This window comes from Psittacula echo (genome assembly GCF_963264785.1).
Source record: "Psittacula echo genome assembly, chromosome: 25".
Lineage (NCBI taxonomy): Eukaryota > Metazoa > Chordata > Aves > Psittaciformes > Psittacidae > Psittacula > Psittacula echo.
Genome location: NC_137760.1, coordinates 6,188,618 through 6,200,689, shown reverse-complemented (window position 1 = coordinate 6,200,689; position 12,072 = coordinate 6,188,618).

Here is a 12,072-nt window from a genome sequence, read left to right as displayed (position 1 = left end):
TTCTGCAGAAAGTCAGCTTTGCAACGGTGCCATCCGCATTGCTGTCGCTCCTCCATTTCCCAACTCAAAGTCCATTACAATGGAACCTCTTTGGCACCCGTGCTCGGCTGCCCAGCATCCCAGGCAGTACAGCACGAACGGTTGGCCTCTGCTCCCACAGCTGAAGAGCCAGGGCAAAACACTTGAGCTGTGCCTTTTCTGCAGAAAGTCAGCTTTGCAACGGTGCCATCCGCATTGCAGTCGCTCCTCGATTTCGCAGCTCAAAGTCCATTACAATGGAACCTCTTTGGCACCCGTGCTCGGCTGCCCAGCATCCCGGGGAGTAGAGCACGAACGGTTGGCCTCTGCTCCCACAGCCAAAGAGCCAGGGCAAAAAACTGGAGCTGTGCCTCTTCTGCAGAAAGTCAGCTTTGCAACGGTGCCATCCGCATTGCTGTCGCTCCTCCATTTCCCAACTCAAAGTCCATTACAATGGAACCTCTTTGGCACCCGTGCTCGGCTGCCCAGCATCCCAGGCAGTACAGCACGAACGGTTGGTCTCTGCTCCCACAGCCGAAGAGTCAGGGCAAAAAACTTGAGCTGTGCCTCTTCTGCAGAAAGTCAGCTTTGCAACGGTGCCATCCGCATTGCTGTCGCTCCTCCATTTCCCAACTCAAAGTCCATTACAATGGAACTTCTTTGGCACCCGTGCTGGGCTGCCCAGCATCCCAGGGAGTACAGCACGAACGGATGACTTCTGCTGCCACAGCCGAAGAGCCAGGGCAAAAAACTTGAGCTGTGCCTCTTCTGCAGAAAGTCAGCTTTGCAACGGTGCCATCCGCATTGCTGTCGCTCCTCCATTTCCCAACTCAAAGTCCATTACAATGGAACCTCTTTGGCACCCGTGCTCGGCTGTCCAGCATCCCAGGCAGTACAGCACGAACGGTTGGCCTCTGCTCCCACAGCCAAAGAGCCAGGGCAAAAAACTTGAGCTGTGCCTCTTCTGCAGAAAGTCAGCTTTGCAACGGTGACATCCGCATTGCTGTCGCTCCTCCATTTCCCAACTCAAAGTCCATTACAATGGAACCTCTTTGGCACCCGTGCTCGGCTGCCCAGCATCCCAGGCAGTACAGCACGAACGGTTGGTCTCTGCTCCCACAGCCGAAGAGTCAGGGCAAAACACTTGAGCTGTGCCTCTTCTGCAGAAAGTCAGCTTTGCAACGGTGCCATCCGCATTGCTGTCGCTCCTCCATTTCCCAACTCAAAGTCCATTACAATGGAACCTCTTTGGCACCCGTGCTCGGCTGTCCAGCATCCCGGGGAGTAGAGCACGAACGGTTGGCCTCTGCTCCCACAGCCAAAGAGCCAGGGCAAAAAACTTGAGCTGTGCCTCTTCTGCAGAAAGTCAGCTTTGCAACGGTGCCATCCGCATTGCAGTCGCTCCTCGATTTCGCAGCTCAAAGTCCATTACAATGGAACCTCTTTGGCACCCGTGCTCGGCTGCCCAGCATCCCGGGGAGTAGAGCACGAACGGTTGGCCTCTGCTCCCACAGCCAAAGAGCCAGGGCAAAAAACTGGAGCTGTGCCTCTTCTGCAGAAAGTCAGCTTTGCAACGGTGCCATCCGCATTGCTGTCGCTCCTCCATTTCCCAACTCAAAGTCCATTACAATGGAACCTCTTTGGCACCCGTGCTCGGCTGCCCAGCATCCCAGGCAGTACAGCACGAACGGTTGGTCTCTGCTCCCACAGCCGAAGAGCCAGGGCAAAACACTTGAGCTGTGCCTCTTCTGCAGAAAGTCAGCTTTGCAACGGTGCCATCCGCATTGCTGTCGCTCCTCCATTTCCCAACTCAAAGTCCATTACAATGGAACTTCTTTGGCACCCGTGCTGGGCTGCCCAGCATCCCAGGGAGTACAGCACGAACGGATGACTTCTGCTGCCACAGCCGAAGAGCCAGGGCAAAAAACTTGAGCTGTGCCTCTTCTGCAGAAAGTCAGCTTTGCAACGGTGCCATCCGCATTGCTGTCGCTCCTCCATTTCCCAACTCAAAGTCCATTACAATGGAACCTCTTTGGCACCCGTGCTCGGCTGCCCAGCATCCCGGGGAGTAGAGCACGAACGGTTGGCCTCTGCTCCCACAGCCAAAGAGCCAGGGCAAAAAACTTGAGCTGTGCCTCTTCTGCAGAAAGTCAGCTTTGCAACGGTGACATCCGCATTGCTGTCGCTCCTCCATTTCCCAACTCAAAGTCCATTACAATGGAACCTCTTTGGCACCCGTGCTCGGCTGCCCACCATCCCAGGCAGTACAGCACGAACGGTTGGTCTCTGCTCCCACAGCCGAAGAGTCAGGGCAAAACACTTGAGCTGTGCCTCTTCTGCAGAAAGTCAGCTTTGCAACGGTGCCATCCGCATTGCTGTCGCTCCTCCATTTCCCAACTCAAAGTCCATTACAATGGAACCTCTTTGGCACCCGTGCTCGGCTGCCCAGCATCCCAGGCAGTACAGCACGAACGGTTGGCCTCTGCTCCCACAGCCGAAGAGCCAGGGCAAAAAACTTGAGCTGTGCCTCTTCTGCAGAAAGTCAGCTTTGCAACGGTGCCATCCGCATTGCTGTCGCTCCTCCATTTCCCAACTCAAAGTCCATTACAATGGAACCTCTTTGGCACCCGTGCTCGGCTGCCCAGCATCCCAGGGAGTAGAGCACAAACGGTTGGCCTCTGCTCCCACAGCCAAAGAGCCAGGGCAAAAAACTGGAGCTGTGCCTCTTCTGCAGAAAGTCAGCTTTGCAACGGTGCCATCCGCATTGCTGTCGCTCCTCCATTTCCCAACTCAAAGTCCATTACAATGGAACCTCTTTGGCACCTGTGCTCGGCTGCCCAGCATCCCAGGCAGTACAGCACGAACGGTTGGCCTCTGCTCCCACAGCCAAAGAGCCAGGGCAAAAAACTTGAGCTGTGCCTCTTCTGCAGAAAGTCAGCTTTGCAACGGTGCCATCCGCATTGCTGTCGCTCCTCCATTTCCCAACTCAAAGTCCATTACAATGGAACCTCTTTGGCACCCGTGCTGGGCTGCCCAGAATCCCAGGGAGTAGAGCACGAATGTCTGCCCTCTGCTCCCACAGCCAAGGAGCCAGGGCAAAAAACTTGAGCTGTGCCTCTTCTGCAGAAAGTCATCTTTGCAACGGTGCCATCCGCATTGCTGTCGCTCCTCCATTTCCCAACTCAAAGTCCATTACAATGGAACCTCTTTGGCACCCGTGCTCGGCTGCCCAGCATCCCAGGCAGTACAGCACGAACGGTTGGCCTCTGCTCCCACAGCCGAAGAGCCAGGGCAAAAAACTGGAGCTGTGCCTCTTCTGCAGAAAGTCAGCTTTGCAACGATGCCATCCGCATTGCTGTCGCTCCTCGATTTCCCAACTCAAAGTCCATTACAATGGAATCTCTTTGGCACCCGTGCTCGGCTGCCCAGCATCCCAGGCAGTACAGCACGAACGGTTGGCCTCTGCTCCCAGAGCCGAAGAGCCAGGGCAAAAAACTTGAGCTGTGCCTCTTCTGCAGAAAGTCAGCTTTGCAACGGTGCCATCCGCATTGCTGTCGCTCCTCCATTTCCCAACTCAAAGTCCATTACAATGGAACCTCTTTGGCACCCGTGCTCGGCTGCCCACCATCCCAGGGAGTAGAGCACGAACGGTTGGCCTCTGCTCCCACAGCCGAAGAGCCGGGGCAAAAAACTTGAGCTGTGCCTCTTCTGCAGAAAGTCAGCTTTGCAACGGTGCCATCCGCATTGCTGTCGCTCCTCCATTTCCCAACTCAAAGTCCATTACAATGGAACCTCTTTGGCACCCGTGCTCGGCTGCCCAGCATCCCAGGCAGTACAGCACGAACGGTTGGCCTCTGCTCCCACAGCCGAAGAGACAGGGCAAAAAACTTGAGCTGTGCCTCTTCTGCAGAAAGTCACCTTTGCAACGGTGCCATCCACATTGCTGTCGCTCCTCGATTTCCCAACTCAAAGTCCATTACAATGGAACCTCTTTGGCACCCGTGCTCGGCTGCCCAGCATCCCAGGCAGTACAGCACGAACGGTTGGCCTCTGCTCCCACAGCCAAAGAGCCAGGGCAAAAAACTGGAGCTGTGCCTCTTCTGCAGAAAGTCAGCTTTGCAACGGTACCATCCGCATTGCTGTCGCTCCTCCATTTCCCAACTCAAAGTCCATTACAATGGAACCTCTTTGGCACCCGTGCTCGGCTGCCCAGCATCCCAGGCAGTACAGCACGAACGGTTGGCCTCTGCTCCCACAGCCGAAGAGGCAGGGCAAAAAACTGGAGCTGTGCCTCTTCTGCAGAAAGTCAGCTTTGCAACGGTGCCATCCGCATTGCTTTCGCTCCTCGATTTCCCAACTCAAAGTCCATTACAATGGAATCTCTTTGGCACCCGTGCTCTGCTGCCCAGCATCCCAGGCAGTAGAGCACGAACGGTTGGCCTCTGCTCCCACAGCCGAAGAGCCAGGGCAAAAAACTTGAGCTGTGCCTCTTCTGCAGAAAGTCAGCTTTGCAATGGTGCCATCCGCATTGCTGTCGCTCCTCCATTTCCCAACTCAAAGTCCATTACAATGGAACCTCTTTGGCACCCGTGCTCGGCTGCCCAGTGTGGAGACATGGTTAGCAAGCAAAGGTCATTTTCCCATGTCTGAGCTTAATTAAGCACAGATTCTGTGAAAGTGAGAAAAAACACCAGTTGTGTACAGTTGCCGACAGTGGAAAAACCCTGGAAGTTAACCAATAGAGATAGAAGACCAGCTGGCCTACCTTGTAGCTAAAAATTGTCTGTGAACTAGGAGCAGAGACCTTGAGAGGAGGATGTGTATATGAGCAGGGGAAATCACCGAAATGCACCTGGAATGTACTCAATGCTGTATATGCCAACCAATCACTACGGGAAGCTGTGTGTACGTGGCAGTTTGACACTATATATACCCATTATTTGAGCACAATAAACGGATCACTTTTATCAATCATATTGATTGTGCTGGTGTTCCCTCCGTGCGCGACGACATATTGGCGCCCGAACAGGGACCAACAGAGGAACCCAGGTACCCGTAGTGGCTGGGAGAATTGCGCACGGAGCGGGAAAGCACCGGAGAAGCAGCATCCGGAGGGCTGAAAGAAGAAAAAATGCTCGGTTTTGCTGGTCGAAGATGCCGGGCAGAGAACGGGCAGTGAAAGAAGAAAAAAGAGGCTAATCCTGAAAGAGAAGAGGAGCCTAAAAAAAAAAAAAGGCCAATCCTGAAAGAGAAGACGAGCCTATGATAAAAAAAAAAAAAAAAAAAAAAAAAAAAAGAAGAATCGGACTACTAAGTAGTCCTAAGGTAAAGCCCGGAGAAGAGACAGAGGTCAATCCTGAAAGAGAATAGGAGCCTCTGAGCCTGGAGGACGAAGAGGAGCCTCCGCCGCCCGCTAAGTTAGCCTGCTTGCTGGTGAGCTGCATTGGTACCAAAACTTAAAAAAAAAAAAAAAAAGAGAGAGAGTAGTGAAAAATGAAAAGACAAGCGGCCTTTGATTTATTTAAGTGCTTCTTAGAGAAGCGGGATGTAGGAAAAGGGCTTACTGCCCTCTTTGATTATGGAAGGAGACGTGGGGTGCTATCGAGAAAGTTGTCTCCAGGAGAGGAGTGGCTGCGGGACACCGAGGCGCTGCGAGTGGAGGAGCCGCGGGTGCAGACCTTTGCATGGGAGCTGTGGAGGAAGGTGCCCCGGGAGGCGCGACCGGAGTCCCCGGGCCGCGCGGCCGAGAGGGCAGCCCTGGAGCTGCAGCGAGACTGTCAGAAACTGCGGCAACGGCAACAGCAACGGCAACAGCAACAACGGCAGCTGCAGGAAAACGCGAAGTGGAGTCCTGGTAACACTCCCCTTTGTGCGACAGGGCGAGGGACAGGGGGGTTCCCCACAACGAGTGACAGCAACCCTCAAAGCCTACCCTGGGGGAATCCTCCCTGCTGACGACAAATTGGCCCCTACAGAAAAAAAAAAAAAAAAAAAAAAAAAAAAAAAAAGTACCCTTATAGCCTTTTGAATATGTTATATGAGTAATGTGGCAGGCTGGGGACTTGAAACCCCATATACAACTCATTTGATAGTCTCTTTGTTATCCACATGTATTAGAAGTTGGGAAATATATATCCATGTATATTTGTGTTTCTATTAGCCCTTGGAGACTTTTTAAGGATATTGCTGACCACTTCTTCCCATGTAGGCTGGCCACCTGCATCGGAATGAGTGTGCATTTTGGTCAGTGTAAAAGCCCAAGGCTCATGCGATGTGGGGAGGCAGAGCCTCTGCGGGGACACCCGCTAAAGTTGAGCCTGCAACCTCACACTGCGATGATGCTGCTTGGAGCTGATTTTTGATTATCTTCACAGGGTCCTTACGCCACGTTCCGTATGAGGGACTGTGTAGTGGAAATAATGATTGGGCTTTGTGTTTTGAATATTGTATGGAGTGTGCTTGTGGGATCCCATGTGTCTGTGTGTGCGTGTGTGTGTGCTGAAGGTGGACAGTGCTCTATGTATTTTTTGTTGTTGGGTTTGTGTAAAAGTTTTAATGGGTAGCAGATTAACATTTTGGACAAGAAAGGGTTAATGCAAAAGTGTGGTTGCTAGCAGGTATTTATGGCTGCTGCTAAACAGGCAGGCAGCTGTAGCTTCACATTCCTTTCCCATCAGAGTGTCTTTGAATCACTCTAACCCAGCTCCTTCTCGGGAGCTGAGAGGGGGTATGTTTGTATCCTCCTACCTACAGATCCATGGTGGCTACCTGCAAAGTTTGTTAACCCTTACCATAAGCTGGACAGACAAGTGGAGAAACCTGATACCTCAGCTATAGGAGCTGACAGTGAATACCCCGAGCAGAATGAGATAGAGGAAGAGAAAAATAAATGATTGCAGGAAATCACTTGGGGTAACTGAAAAGTAACAACTTGAATATGTGTGCTTGTAACGTAGCTATTATTAGAGGCTGTGATTTTGTGTGTAAAACCACCTGTATTTACTAGCCAGTTACTAACGAGAAACTATACCTTGTGTTGTGTGGATTTGTTACTTGTAAGAGATGTTAGAGCATGCAAATTTGCAGCAGCTACTAGAAAATGCTAAGACAAAAACTAGAAAGATTGTAATACAATGGTAGTGTTATAAAGCAGGTAATGGAACAAATTAAGAGGGTGAAAAAAAAAAAAAAAAAAAAAAAAAAAAAGCCGTCTTCAACATGCAGCACAAGAAGCTGCACCAGTAGACCTGGACGAGAGCCTGAACATTTGGACTCTTATCAACCACAAACCTTGAAAGAAGTGAAAGGGACAAGTTGGGAAGAACCGGAGAAAGAACATCGGGTGGAACCGAAGAGAGAACAGCAAGATAATTTCTGAGGACTGTAAATTTAAACACAGGAGGATGCTTAAGACATGATAAAGAATGTGTAATCGAGGGGAAGTGAAAGTTTCGATATAATGAGTAGTGATGGCAAAGAACTATGTTTAGAAATAATTGGTCAAGCAAAAGTGCGTGGACAGTAATGTGATTAGCTGAGAAAGTGCGTGATCAATAAGATTGTTTTGTGACCAAAGGAGCTAATCTACTACTAACCGCTAGGCAGAATACTATAAAAGCCTGTAAGCTCACTCAATAAGGGATTTTGTTTGTAGCTAGAAACGGAGTCAGTGCCTTAGTTGCCACAGGATCGGGCCTGGCAGGGGGTGCCGTCCCATATAAAGTCCCATATAATTGCCCATGTACAGTAGATATCTTAGGCATGTTTATCCCTAATAGCACTATGGTAATATACAAAAGAGGATTGCGTTCTTGAAGGTCAAAGCATGTTTTTTATTTGAGCTGTGATGACAAAGTAAATTTTTGGAACCTGGGTGAAATAATAGCTGCCTCATTTTTAGCTCCCAAAGTAGCTAGAGCTCAAGCTTTAGCAACATTAAATAAACTAGGTTGTTGGCTTGCAAGACAGACAAATGCTACTTCACTTGCTATGAGCGGACCTTTAACTGATGTCGATAGTATTCGTCATGCCACCTTACAGAATAGAGCAGCAATAGATTTTTTGTTGTTGGCACAAGGACATGGTTGCGCAGAGTTTGAAGGAATGTGCTGTATGAATTTGTTAGATCATTCGGAATCAATCTATAAAAGTATAAAACAATTGAAAGAAGGGGTCAAGCGACTAATGAAAGATGACGGTTTGGATTGGTTGACAAAACTCTTTAAAGGATGGGGAATTTCTGGATGACTTAAAGATTTGCTTATACAAGGTGTAACGATATTATGTGCAGTAGTCTTATTTGTGTTAATAGCAAGTTGTATACTGCGATGTGTGATATCAATGCTTAAGAAAAGTGTAGCGTCCATCTAACTTGCTCAAAAAGAAAAAGGGGGAATTGTGGAGACATGGTTAGCAAGCAAAGGTCATGTTCCCATGTCTGAGCTTAATTAAGCACAGATTCTGTGAAAGTGAGAAAAAACACCAGTTGTGTACAGTTGCCGACAGTGGAAAAACCCTGGAAGTTAACCAATAGAGATAGAAGACCAGCTGGCCTACCTTGTAGCTAAAAATTGTCTGTGAACTAGGAGCAGAGACCTTGAGAGGAGGATGTGTATATGAGCAGGGGAAATCACCGAAATGCACCTGGAATGTACTCAATGCTGTATATGCCAACCAATCACTACGGGAAGCTGTGTGTACGTGGCAGTTTGACACTATATATACCCATTATTTGAGCACAATAAACGGATCACTTTTATCAATCATATTGATTGTGCTGGTGTTCCCTCCGTGCGCGACGACAGCCCAGCATCCCGGGGAGTAGAGCACAAACGGTTGGCCTCTGCTCCCACAGCCAAAGAGCCAGGGCAAAAAACTGGAGCTGTGCCTCTTCTGCAGAAAGTCAGCTTTGCAACAGTGCCATCCGCATTGCTGTCGATCCTCCATTTCCCAACTCAAAGTCCATTACAATGGAACCTCTTTGGCACCCGTGCTCGGCTGCCCAGCATCCCAGGGAGTAGAGCACGAACGGTTGGCCTCTGCTCCCACAGCCGAAGAGCCACGGCAAAAAACTGGAGCTGTGCCTCTTCTGCAGAAAGTCAGCTTTGCAACGGTGCCATTCGCATTGCTGTCGCTCCTCCACTTCCCAACTCAAAGTCCATTACAATGGAACCTCTTTGGCACCCGTGCTCGGCTGCCCAGCATCCCTGGGAGTAGAGCACGAACGGTTGGCCTCTGCTCCCACAGCTGAAGAGTCAGGGCAAAAAACTTGAGCTGTGCCTCTTCTGCAGAAAGTCACCTTTGCAACGGTGCCATCCACATTGCTGTCGCTCCTCCATTTCCCAACTCAAAGTCCATTACAATGGAACCTCTTTGGCACCCGTGCTCGGCTGCCCAGCATCCCAGGGAGTAGAGCATGAACGGTTGGCCTCTGCTCCCACAGCTGAAGAGCCAGGGCAAAAAACTTGACCTGTGCCTCTTCTGCAGAAAGTCAGCTTTGCAACGGTGCCATCCGCATTGCTGTCGCTCCTCCATTTCCCAACTCAAAGTCCATTACAATGGAACCTCTTTGGCACCCGTGCTCGGCTGCCCAGCATCCCAGGCAGTACAGCACGAACGGTTGGCCTCTGCTCCCACAGCCGAAGAGCCAGGGCAAAAAACTGGAGCTGTGCCTCTTCTGCAGAAAGTCAGCTTTGCAACGGTGCCATCCGCATTGCTGTCGCTCCTCCATTTCCCAACTCAATGTCCATTACAATGGAACCTCTTTGGCACCCGTGCTCGGCTGCCCAGCATCCCAGGCAGTACAGCACGAACGGTTGGCCTCTGCTCAAACAGCCGAAGAGCCAGGGCAAAAAGCTTGAGCTGTGCCTCTTCTGCAGAAAGTCACCTTTGCAACGGTGCCATCCGCATTGCTGTCGCTCCTCCATTTCCCAACTCAAAGTCCATTACAATGGAACCTCTTTGGCACCCGTGCTCGGCTGCCCAGCATCCCAGGCAGTACAGCACGAATGTTTGGCCTCTGCCCCCACAGCCGAAGAGCCAGGGCAAAAAGCTTGAGCTGTGCCTCTTCTGCAGAAAGTCAGCTTTGCAACGGTGCCATCCGCATTGCAGTCGCTCCTCCATTTCCCAACTCAAAGTCCATTACAATGGAACCTCTGTGGCACCCGTTCTCAGCTGCCCAGCATCCCAGGCAGTAGAGCACGAACGGTTGGCCTCTGCTCCCACAGCTGAAGAGCCAGGGCAAAAAACTTGAGCTGTGCCTCTTCTGCAGAAAGTCAGCTTTGCAACGGTGCCATCTGCATTGCTGTCGCTCCTCCATTTCCCAACTCAAAGTCCATTACAATGGAACCTCTTTGGCACCCGTGCTCGGCTGCCCAGCATCCCAGGGAATAGAGCACGAACGTTTGGCCTCTGCTCTCGCAGCTGAAGAGCCAGTACAAAAAAATTGAGCTGTGCCTCTTCTGCACAAAGTCAGCTTTGCAACGGTGCCATCCGCATTGCTGTCGCTCCTCAATTTCCCAACTCAAAGTCCTCTAGAATGGAACATGTCTGGGGCCTGCTCTCGGCTGACCAGCATCCCAGGGAGTAGAGCACAAATGTTTGGCCTCTGCTCCCACAGCCGAAAAGCCACGACAAAAAACTTGTGCTGTGCCTCTTCTGCCTCATTTTTCCCACTTCTAGTCCATTTTAAGCCATTTTTGCCCACTTCTAGCCCAATTTAATCCGTTTTGCTCCATTTCTAACCCATTTTTGAAATTTTAACACATTTTAAGCCATCTTAGTACATTTCTAACCCAATTTTGCACACTTCTAACCCATTTTAAGCCATTTTGGCCATTTCTAACCCATTTTGCACATTTCTGTCACATTTTCAACCATCTTAGGACATATCTAACTCAATTTGACCCACTTCTAACCCATTTTTTCCGATTTTGGCCATTTCAAAGACATTTTATGCCTTCCTTTCCCATTTCAAACCGGGTTTAAGCCCTTTTTGTCCATTTCTAACCCTGTTTTGGCCCTTTCTAACCTGTTTTAACCCAATTTGGCCTTTTCTAAACCATTTTTGGCCATTTCTACCCCATTTTCCTATTTCTAACACATTTTAAGCCACCTTAGGACATTTCTAACCCAATTTTGCCCACTTCTAGGCCCTTTTAACCCAATTTTGCCCATTTCTAGCCCATTCTAAGCCATTTTGGCTATTTCTAACCCATTTAAGACATTTTGGCCCATTTCTAAACTGTTTATGGCCATTTCTAACCCATTTTCCCCAATTCTAACACATTTTAAGCCATCTTAAGACATTTCTAATCCAGTTTTGCCTACTTCTAGCCCATTTTAACCCAATTTTTCTGACTTCTAACACATTTTAAGCCATCTTAGGACATTTCTATCCTGATCTTCCCCACTTCTAACTCATTTTAAGACATTTTTTGCTTATTTCTAACAGATTTTATGCCTTCTTTTCCCAATCCTAACCCATTTTAAGTCATTTTTGTCCATTTCTCACCCTTTTTTGGCCTTTTCTAACCTGTTTTAACCCATTTTGCCGTTTCTAAACCATTTTTGACTATTTCTAACCTAGTTTTTCCACTTCTAACACATTTTAAGCCATTTTTGCCCACTTCTAACTCGTTTTTAGCCATTTTGGCCCATTCCTAACCATTTTTCCCATTTCTAACCCGTATTTCCCATTTCTAAAACATTTTCAGCCATCTTAGGACTTTTTAACCCAATTTTGCCCACTTCTGACCTATTTTAAACTATTTTTCCCATTTCTAGCCAAATTTAATCCATTTTGCTCCATTTCTAACCCATTTTTTCCATTTTAACATATTTTAAGCCATCTTTGGACATTTCTAACTCAATTTTGCACACTTCTAACCCATTTTACGCCACTTTGACCATTTCTAACTCAGTTTTCACATTTCTAACACATTTTCAACCATCTTAGGATATTTTTAACCCAATTTTGCCCACTTTTGACCTATTTTAAACCATTTTTGCACATTTCTAGCCAAATTTAATCCATTTTGCTCCATTTTTAACCCA